The sequence below is a fragment of the Ascaphus truei genome, chromosome 7 (genome assembly GCF_040206685.1).
Source record: "Ascaphus truei isolate aAscTru1 chromosome 7, aAscTru1.hap1, whole genome shotgun sequence".
In the NCBI taxonomy this organism is placed as follows: Eukaryota; Metazoa; Chordata; class Amphibia; order Anura; family Ascaphidae; genus Ascaphus; species Ascaphus truei.
Window position 1 is genome coordinate 23375767 of NC_134489.1, and position 10323 is coordinate 23386089.

Below are 10323 nucleotides of genomic sequence, written 5' to 3' on the forward strand. Positions count from 1 at the left end.
CAGGCACTTATATTAGCGGTGGGAATGGGGTACAGGCACTTATATTAGCGGTGGGAATGGGGTACAGGCACTTATATTAGCGGTGGGAATGGGGTACAGGCACTTATATTAGCGGTGGGAATGGGGTACAGGCACTTATATTAGCGATGGGAATGGGGTACAGGCACTTATATTAGCGGTGGGAATGGGGTACAGGCACTTATATTAGCGGTGGGAATGGGGTACAGGCACTTATATTAGCGGTGGGAATGGGGTACAGGCACTTATATTAGCGATGGGAATGGGGTGCCGGCACTTATATTAGTGGTGGGAATGGGGTACAGGCACTTATATTAACGGTGGGAATGGGGTACAGGCACTTATATTAGCGATGGGAATGGGGTACAGGCACTTATATTAGTGGTGGGAATGGGGTACAGGCACTTATATTAACGGTGGGAATGGGGTACAGGCACTTATATTAGCGGTGGGAATGGGGTACAGGCACTTATATTAGCGGTGGGAATGGGGTACAGGCACTTATATTAGCGGTGGGAATGGGGTGCCGGCACTTATATTAACGGTGGGAATGGGGTACAGGCACTTATATTAGCGGTGGGAATGGGGTACAGGCCCTTATATTAGCGGTGGGAATGGGGTACAGGCCCTTATATTAGCGGTGGGAATGGGGTACAGGCACTTATATTAACGGTGGGAATGGGGTACAGGCACTTATATTAGCGGTGGGAATGGGGTACAGGCACTTATATTAGCGGTGGGAATGGGGTACAGGCACTTATATTAGCGGTGGGAATGGGGTGCCGGCACTTATATTAGCGATGGGAATGGGGTACAGGCACTTATATTAGCGGTGGGAACGGGGTACAGGCCCTTATATTAGCGGTGGGAATGGGGTACAGGCACTTATATTAGCGGTGGGAATGGGGTACAGGCACTTATATTAGCGGTGGGAATGGGGTACAGGCACTTATATTAGCGGTGGGAATGGGGTACAGGCCCTTATATTAGCGGTGGGAATGGGGTACAGGCACTTATATTAGCGGTGGGAATGGGGTGCCGGCACTTATATTAGCGGTGGGAATGGGGTACAGGCACTTATATTAGCGGTGGGAATGGGGTACAGGCACTTATATTAGCGGTGGGAATGGGGTACAGGCACTTATATTAGCGGTGGGAACGGGGTAGAGGCACTTATATTAGCGGTGGGAATGGGGTACAGGCACTTATATTAGCGGTGGGAATGGGGTACAGGCACTTATATTAGCGGTGGGAATGGGGTGCCGGCACTTATATTAGCGGTGGGAATGGGGTGCAGGCACTTATATTAGCGATGGGAATGGGGTACAGGCACTTATATTAGCGGTGGGAATGGGGTACAGGCACTTATATTAGCGGTGGGAATGGGGTGCCGGCACTTATATTAGCGGTGGGAATGGGGTACAGGCACTTATATTAGCGATGGGAATGGGGTACAGGCACTTATATTAGCGGTGGGAATGGGGTACAGGCACTTATATTAGCGGTGGGAATGGGGTACAGGCACTTATATTAGCGGTGGGAATGGGGTACAGGCACTTATATTAGCGGTGGGAATGGGGTACAGGCATTTATATTAGCGGTGGGAATGGGGTGCCGGCACTTATATTAGCGGTGGGAATGGGGTACAGGCACTTATATTAGCGGTGGGAACGGGGTACAGGCACTTATATTAGCGGTGGGAATGGGGTACAGGCACTTATATTAGCGATGGGAATGGGGTACAGGCACTTATATTAGCGGTGGGAATGGGGTACAGGCACTTATATTAGCGGTGGGAATGGGGTACAGGCACTTATATTAGCGATGGGAATGGGGTACAGGCACTTATATTAGCGATGGGAATGGGGTGCCGGCACTTATATTAGCGGTGGGAATGGGGTACAGGCACTTATATTAGCGGTGGGAATGGGGTACAGGCACTTATATTAGCGGTGGGAATGGGGTACAGGCACTTATATTAGCGGTGGGAATGGGGTACAGGCACTTATATTAGCGGTGGGAATGGGGTACAGGCATTTATATTAGCGGTGGGAATGGGGTACAGGCCCTTATATTAGCGATGGGAATGGGGTACAGGCACTTATATTAGCGGTGGGAATGGGGTACAGGCCCTTATATTAGCGGTGGGAATGGGGTACAGGCACTTATATTAGCGATGGGAACGGGGTACAGGCACTTATATTAGCGGTGGGAACGGGGTACAGGCACTTATATTAGCGGTGGGAATGGGGTACAGGCACTTATATTAGCGGTGGGAATGGGGTACAGGCACTTATATTAGCGGTGGGAATGGGGTACAGGCACTTATATTAGCGGTGGGAATGGGGTACAGGCACTTATATTAGCGGTGGGAATGGGGTACAGGCACTTATATTAGCGGTGGGAATGGGGTACAGGCCCTTATATTAGCGGTGGGAATGGGGTACAGGCACATATATTAGCGGTGGGAATGGGGTACAGGCACTTATATTAGCGGTGGGAATGGGGTACAGGCCCTTATATTAGCGGTGGGAATGGGGTACAGGCACTTATATTAGCGGTGGGAATGGGGTACAGGCACATATATTAGCGGTGGGAATGGGGTACAGGCACATATATTAGCGGTGGGAATGGGGTACAGGCACATATATTAGCGGTGGGAATGGGGTACAGGCACATATATTAGCGGTGGGAATGGGGTACAGGCACATATATTAGCGGTGGGAATGGGGTACAGGCACATATATTAGCGGTGGGAATGGGGTACAGGCACATATATTAGCGGTGGGAATGGGGTACAGGCACTTATATTAGCGGTGGGAATGGGGTACAGGCCCTTATATTAGCGGTGGGAATGGGGTACAGGCACATATATTAGCGGTGGGAATGGGGTACAGGCACATATATTAGCGGTGGGAATGGGGTACAGGCACATATATTAGCGGTGGGAATGGGGTACAGGCACATATATTAGCGGTGGGAATGGGGTACAGGCACTTATATTAGCGATGGGAATGGGGTACAGGCCCTTATATTAGCGGTGGGAATGGGGTGCCGGCATTTATATTAGCGGTGGGAATGGGGTACAGGCCCTTATATTAGCGGTGGGAATGGGGTGCCGGCACTTATATTAGCGGTGGGAATGGGGTACAGGCCCTTATATTAGCGGTGGGAATGGGGTGCCGGCATTTATATTAGCGGTGGGAATGGGGTACAGGCACTTATATTAGCGGTGGGAATGGGGTACAGGCACTTATATTAGCGGTGGGAATGGGGTACAGGCACTTATATTAGCGGTGGGAATGGGGTACAGGCACTTATATTAGCGGTGGGAACGGGGTACAGGCACTTATATTAGCGGTGGGAATGGGGTGCCGGCACTTATATTAGCGATGGGAATGGGGTACAGGCACTTATATTAGCGGTGGGAATGGGGTACAGGCACTTATATTAGCGGTGGGAATGGGGTACAGGCCCTTATATTAGCGGTGGGAATGGGGTACAGGCACATATATTAGCGGTGGGAATGGGGTACAGGCACATATATTAGCGGTGGGAATGGGGTACAGGCACTTATATTAGCGGTGGGAATGGGGTACAGGCCCTTATATTAGCGGTGGGAATGGGGTACAGGCACTTATATTAGCGGTGGGAATGGGGTACAGGCACTTATATTAGCGGTGGGAATGGGGTACAGGCACATATATTAGCGGTGGGAATGGGGTACAGGCACATATATTAGCGGTGGGAATGGGGTACAGGCACATATATTAGCGGTGGGAATGGGGTACAGGCACATATATTAGCGGTGGGAATGGGGTACAGGCACATATATTAGCGGTGGGAATGGGGTACAGGCACTTATATTAGCGGTGGGAATGGGGTACAGGCACTTATATTAGCGGTGGGAATGGGGTACAGGCACTTATATTAGCGGTGGGAATGGGGTACAGGCACTTATATTAGCGATGGGAATGGGGTACAGGCACTTATATTAGCGGTGGGAATGGGGTACAGGCACTTATATTAGCGGTGGGAATGGGGTACAGGCACTTATATTAGCGATGGGAATGGGGTACAGGCACTTATATTAGCGGTGGGAATGGGGTACAGGCACTTATATTAGCGATGGGAATGGGGTACAGGCACTTATATTAGCGGTGGGAATGGGGTGCCGGCACTTATATTAGCGGTGGGAATGGGGTACAGGCACTTATATTAGCGGTGGGAATGGGGTACAGGCACTTATATTAGCGGTGGGAATGGGGTACACAGGCACTTATATTAGCGGTGGGAATGGGGTGCCGGCACTTATATTAGCGGTGGGAATGGGGTACAGGCACTTATATTAGCAGTGGGAATGGGGTACAGGCACTTATATTAGCGGTGGGAATGGGGTACAGGCACTTATATTAGCGGTGGGAATGGGGTACAGGCACTTATATTAGCGGTGGGAATGGGGTACACCGGCACTTATATTAGCGGTGGGAACGGGGTACAGGCACTTATATTAGCGGTGGGAACGGGGTACAGGCACTTATATTAGCGGTGGGAACGGGGTACACCGGCACTTATATTAGCGGTGGGAACGGGGTACAGGCACTTATATTAGCGGTGGGAACGGGGTACAGGCACTTATATTAGCGGTGGGAACGGGGTACACCGGCACTTATATTAGCGGTGGGAATGGGGTACAGGCACTTATATTAGCGGTGGGAACGGGGTACAGGCACTTATATTAGCGGTGGGAATGGGGTACAGGCACTTATATTAGCGGTGGGAATGGGGTGCCGGCACTTATATTAGCGGTGGGAATAGGGTGCCGGCACTTATATTAGCGGTGGGAATGGGGTACAGGCACTTATATTAGCGGTGGGAATGGGGTACAGGCACTTATATTAGCGGTGGGAATGGGGTACAGGCACTTATATTAGCGGTGGGAATGGGGTGCCGGCACTTATATTAGCGGTGGGAATGGGGTACAGGCACTTATATTAGCGGTGGGAATGGGGTACAGGCACTTATATTAGCGGTGGGAATGGGGTGCCGGCACTTAAATTAGCGGTGGGAATGGGGTACAGGCACTTATATTAGCGGTGGGAATGGGGTACCGGCACTTATATTAGCGGTGGGAATGGGGTACAGGCACTTATATTAGCGGTGGGAATGGGGTACAGGCACTTATATTAGCGGTGGGAATGGGGTACAGGCACTTATATTAGCGATGGGAATGGGGTGCCGGCACTTAAATTAGCGGTGGGAATGGGGTACAGGCACTTATATTAGCGGTGGGAATGGGGTACCGGCACTTATATTAGCGGTGGGAATGGGGTACAGGCACTTATATTAGCGGTGGGAATGGGGTACAGGCACTTATATTAGCGGTGGGAATGGGGTACAGGCACTTAAATTAGCGGTGGGAATGGGGTACAGGCCCTTATATTAGCGATGGGAATGGGGTACAGGCACTTATATTAGCGGTGGGAATGGGGTACAGGCACTTATATTAGCGGTGGGAATGGGGTACAGGCACTTATATTAGCGGTGGGAATGGGGTACCGGCACTTATATTAACGGTGGGAATGGGGTACAGGCACTTATATTAGCGGTGGGAATGGGGTACAGGCACTTATATTAGCGGTGGGAATGGGGTACAGGCACTTATATTAGCGGTGGGAATGGGGTACCGGCACTTATATTAACGGTGGGAATGGGGTACAGGCACTTATATTAGTGGTGGGAATGGGGTACAGGCACTTATATTAACGGTGGGAATGGGGTACAGGCACTTATATTAGCGGTGGGAATGGGGTACAGGCACTTATATTAGCGGTGGGAATGGGGTACAGGCACTTATATTAGCGATGGGAATGGGGTACAGGCACTTATATTAGCGATGGGAATGGGGTACAGGCACTTATATTAGCGATGGGAATGGGGTACAGGCACTTATATTAGCGGTGGGAATGGGGTACAGGCACTTATATTAGCGGTGGGAATGGGGTACAGGCACTTATATTAGCGATGGGAATGGGGTACAGGCACTTATATTAGCGGTGGGAATGGGGTACAGGCACTTATATTAGCGATGGGAATGGGGTACAGGCACTTATATTAGCGGTGGGAATGGGGTACAGGCACTTATATTAGCGGTGGGAATGGGGTACAGGCACTTATATTAGCGATGGGAATGGGGTACAGGCACTTATATTAGCGGTGGGAATGGGGTACAGGCACTTATATTAGCGGTGGGAATGGGGTACAGGCACTTATATTAGCGGTGGGAATGGGGTACAGGCACTTATATTAGCGGTGGGAATGGGGTACAGGCACTTATATTAGCGGTGGGAATGGGGTACAGGCACTTATATTAGCGGTGGGAATGGGGTACAGGCACTTATATTAGCGATGGGAATGGGGTACAGGCACTTATATTAGCGGTGGGAATGGGGTACAGGCACTTATATTAGCGGTGGGAATGGGGTACAGGCACTTATATTAGCGGTGGGAATGGGGTACAGGCACTTATATTAGCGGTGGGAATGGGGTACAGGCACTTATATTAGCGATGGGAATGGGGTACAGGCACTTATATTAGCGGTGGGAATGGGGTACAGGCACTTATATTAGCGGTGGGAATGGGGTACAGGCACTTATATTAGCGGTGGGAATGGGGTACAGGCACTTATATTAGCGGTGGGAATGGGGTACAGGCACTTATATTAGCGGTGGGAATGGGGTACAGGCACTTATATTAGCGGTGGGAATGAGGTACAGGCACTTATATTAGCGATGGGAATGGGGTACAGGCACTTATATTAGCGGTGGGAATGGGGTACAGGCACTTATATTAGCGGTGGGAATGGGGTACAGGCACTTATATTAGCGATGGGAATGGGGTACAGGCACTTATATTAGCGGTGGGAATGGGGTACAGGCACTTATATTAGCGATGGGAATGGGGTACAGGCACTTATATTAGCGGTGGGAATGGGGTGCCGGCACTTATATTAGCGGTGGGAATGGGGTACAGGCACTTATATTAGCGGTGGGAATGGGGTACAGGCACTTATATTAGCGGTGGGAATGGGGTGCCGGCACTTAAATTAGCGGTGGGAATGGGGTACAGGCACTTATATTAGCGGTGGGAATGGGGTACCGGCACTTATATTAGCGGTGGGAATGGGGTACAGGCACTTATATTAGCGGTGGGAATGGGGTACAGGCACTTATATTAGCGGTGGGAATGGGGTACAGGCACTTATATTAGCGATGGGAATGGGGTGCCGGCACTTAAATTAGCGGTGGGAATGGGGTACAGGCACTTATATTAGCGGTGGGAATGGGGTACCGGCACTTATATTAGCGGTGGGAATGGGGTACAGGCACTTATATTAGCGGTGGGAATGGGGTACAGGCACTTATATTAGCGGTGGGAATGGGGTACAGGCACTTATATTAGCGGTGGGAATGGGGTACAGGCACTTAAATTAGCGGTGGGAATGGGGTACAGGCCCTTATATTAGCGATGGGAATGGGGTACAGGCACTTATATTAGCGGTGGGAATGGGGTACAGGCACTTATATTAGCGGTGGGAATGGGGTACAGGCACTTATATTAGCGGTGGGAATGGGGTACCGGCACTTATATTAACGGTGGGAATGGGGTACAGGCACTTATATTAGCGGTGGGAATGGGGTACAGGCACTTATATTAGCGGTGGGAATGGGGTACAGGCACTTATATTAGCGGTGGGAATGGGGTACCGGCACTTATATTAACGGTGGGAATGGGGTACAGGCACTTATATTAGCGGTGGGAATGGGGTACAGGCACTTATATTAGCGGTGGGAATGGGGTACAGGCACTTATATTAGCGGTGGGAATGGGGTACAGGCACTTATATTAGCGATGGGAATGGGGTACAGGCACTTATATTAGCGGTGGGAATGGGGTACAGGCACTTATATTAGCGGTGGGAATGGGGTACAGGCACTTATATTAGCGGTGGGAATGGGGTACAGGCACTTATATTAGCGATGGGAATGGGGTACAGGCACTTATATTAGCGGTGGGAATGGGGTACAGGCACTTATATTAGCGATGGGAATGGGGTACAGGCACTTATATTAGCGATGGGAATGGGGTACAGGCACTTATATTAGCGATGGGAATGGGGTACCGGCACTTATATTAGCGATGGGAATGGGGTACAGGCACTTATATTAGCGGTGGGAATGGGGTACAGGCACTTATATTAGCGGTGGGAATGGGGTACAGGCACTTATATTAGCGGTGGGAATGGGGTACCGGCACTTATATTAACGGTGGGAATGGGGTACAGGCACTTATATTAGCGGTGGGAATGGGGTACAGGCACTTATATTAACGGTGGGAATGGGGTACAGGCACTTATATTAGCGGTGGGAATGGGGTTCAGGCACTTATATTAGCGGTGGGAATGGGGTACAGGCACTTATATTAGCGATGGGAATGGGGTACAGGCACTTATATTAGCGATGGGAATGGGGTACAGGCACTTATATTAGCGATGGGAATGGGGTACAGGCACTTATATTAGCGGTGGGAATGGGGTACAGGCACTTATATTAGCGATGGGAATGGGGTACAGGCACTTATATTAGCGGTGGGAATGGGGTACAGGCACTTATATTAGCGGTGGGAATGGGGTACAGGCACTTATATTAGCGGTGGGAATGGGGTACAGGCACTTATATTAGCGGTGGGAATGGGGTACAGGCACTTATATTAGCGGTGGGAATGGGGTACAGGCACTTATATTAGCGGTGGGAATGGGGTACAGGCACTTATATTAGCGGTGGGAATGGGGTACAGGCACTTAAATTAGCGGTGGGAATGGGGTACAGGCACTTAAATTAGCGGTGGGAATGGGGTACAGGCACTTATATTAGCGGTGGGAATGGGGTACAGGCACTTAAATTAGCGGTGGGAATGGGGTACAGGCACTTAAATTAGCGGTGGGAATGGGGTACAGGCACTTAAATTAGCGGTGGGAATGGGGTACAGGCACTTATATTAGCGGTGGGAATGGGGTACAGGCACTTATATTAGCGGTGGGAATGGGGTACACCGGCACTTATATTAGCGGTGGGAATGGGGTACAGGCACTTATATTAGCGGTGGGAATGGGGTACAGGCACTTATATTAGCGGTGGGAATGGGGTACAGGCACTTATATTAGCGGTGGGAATGGGGTACAGGCACTTAAATTAGCGGTGGGAATGGGGTACAGGCACTTATATTAGCGGTGGGAACGGGGTACAGGCACTTATATTAGCGGTGGGAACGGGGTGCCGACAGTTCCATATTCGTCTCTGGATGGTCACTCATGGAGGAAACGTCGGGGGCAGCAGCATGTCTATCCCGTCCAGCTTTAGTTATTGGTGACTGTGCACAGGTTATATATACTGTATACATACTGTACTAGCTGATCATTCTCTGCCTTGGCGTTTTATGTTCCAATGTATGGGGTGTATCTCACTATAATGCAACATTCATTGTTTCTCTCAGATCAGAGTCTTATGTTTCTTTACATTGTAACACTGAGAGTGCATGGTCCTATATGTTAATGTGTATAGGTGTATATAGGTATGAGTGAATGTTTGTATAGGTGTGTATGGGTACTAGTAAATGTTTGTATATATGTTAATGTGTATAGGTGTATGTAGGTATAAGTGAATGTTTATATATATATATATATGTGTGTATGTGTATATATATATATATACTAGCTGAGAGACCCGGCGTTGCCCGGGATGTAAATGCGTAATAGGTGTATTATTTATAAATGGTGGAACAATAGGTGACTATTTGTTGGAAAGGTTGGATAATAATGTTGAAAAGAAAGATGGAATAAAATGTAATACGATGTTGTATAAAAATGGTTTATTGTAAACACACCACAGTACAATGTATATTTTGGTGACATAAGTAATGTGAAAATGTGAGGCGTGTGTCCTGCTAGGGTGTGAGCGTGTGTGAGGCGGCGGGTGGGTGTTCAGTACGGGTGGCGCATGGGTAGTGAGTGCTGGCTGTGGGTCGGGGTCCTGCTAGGGTGTGTGGCGAGTGCAGGTGACAGCTGGTCAGTGATATTGTTGCGTAGGGGCAGGATGCGGCAGGTGTGTGTCGAGTGTGTGGGGTGGGTGAGAGGCGGCGGGCATGTGTCGAGTGTGGCGGGTGTCTGTTGAGTGAGTGCGGCGGCTGTGTGGCGCAGGGGTGTGAGCGGTGGGCGGGTGAAAGGCAGAAGTGCGGGTGGGCGAAAG

The 10323-nt window shown here is 49.8% G+C and overlaps 1 protein-coding gene across 1 annotated transcript in view; it reads left to right on the plus strand.

The window, feature by feature from the left end:
- ASB18 (ankyrin repeat and SOCS box containing 18) overlaps positions 1-10323 on the plus strand; it is a 35659-nt gene that overhangs the window by 17779 nt on the left and 7557 nt on the right.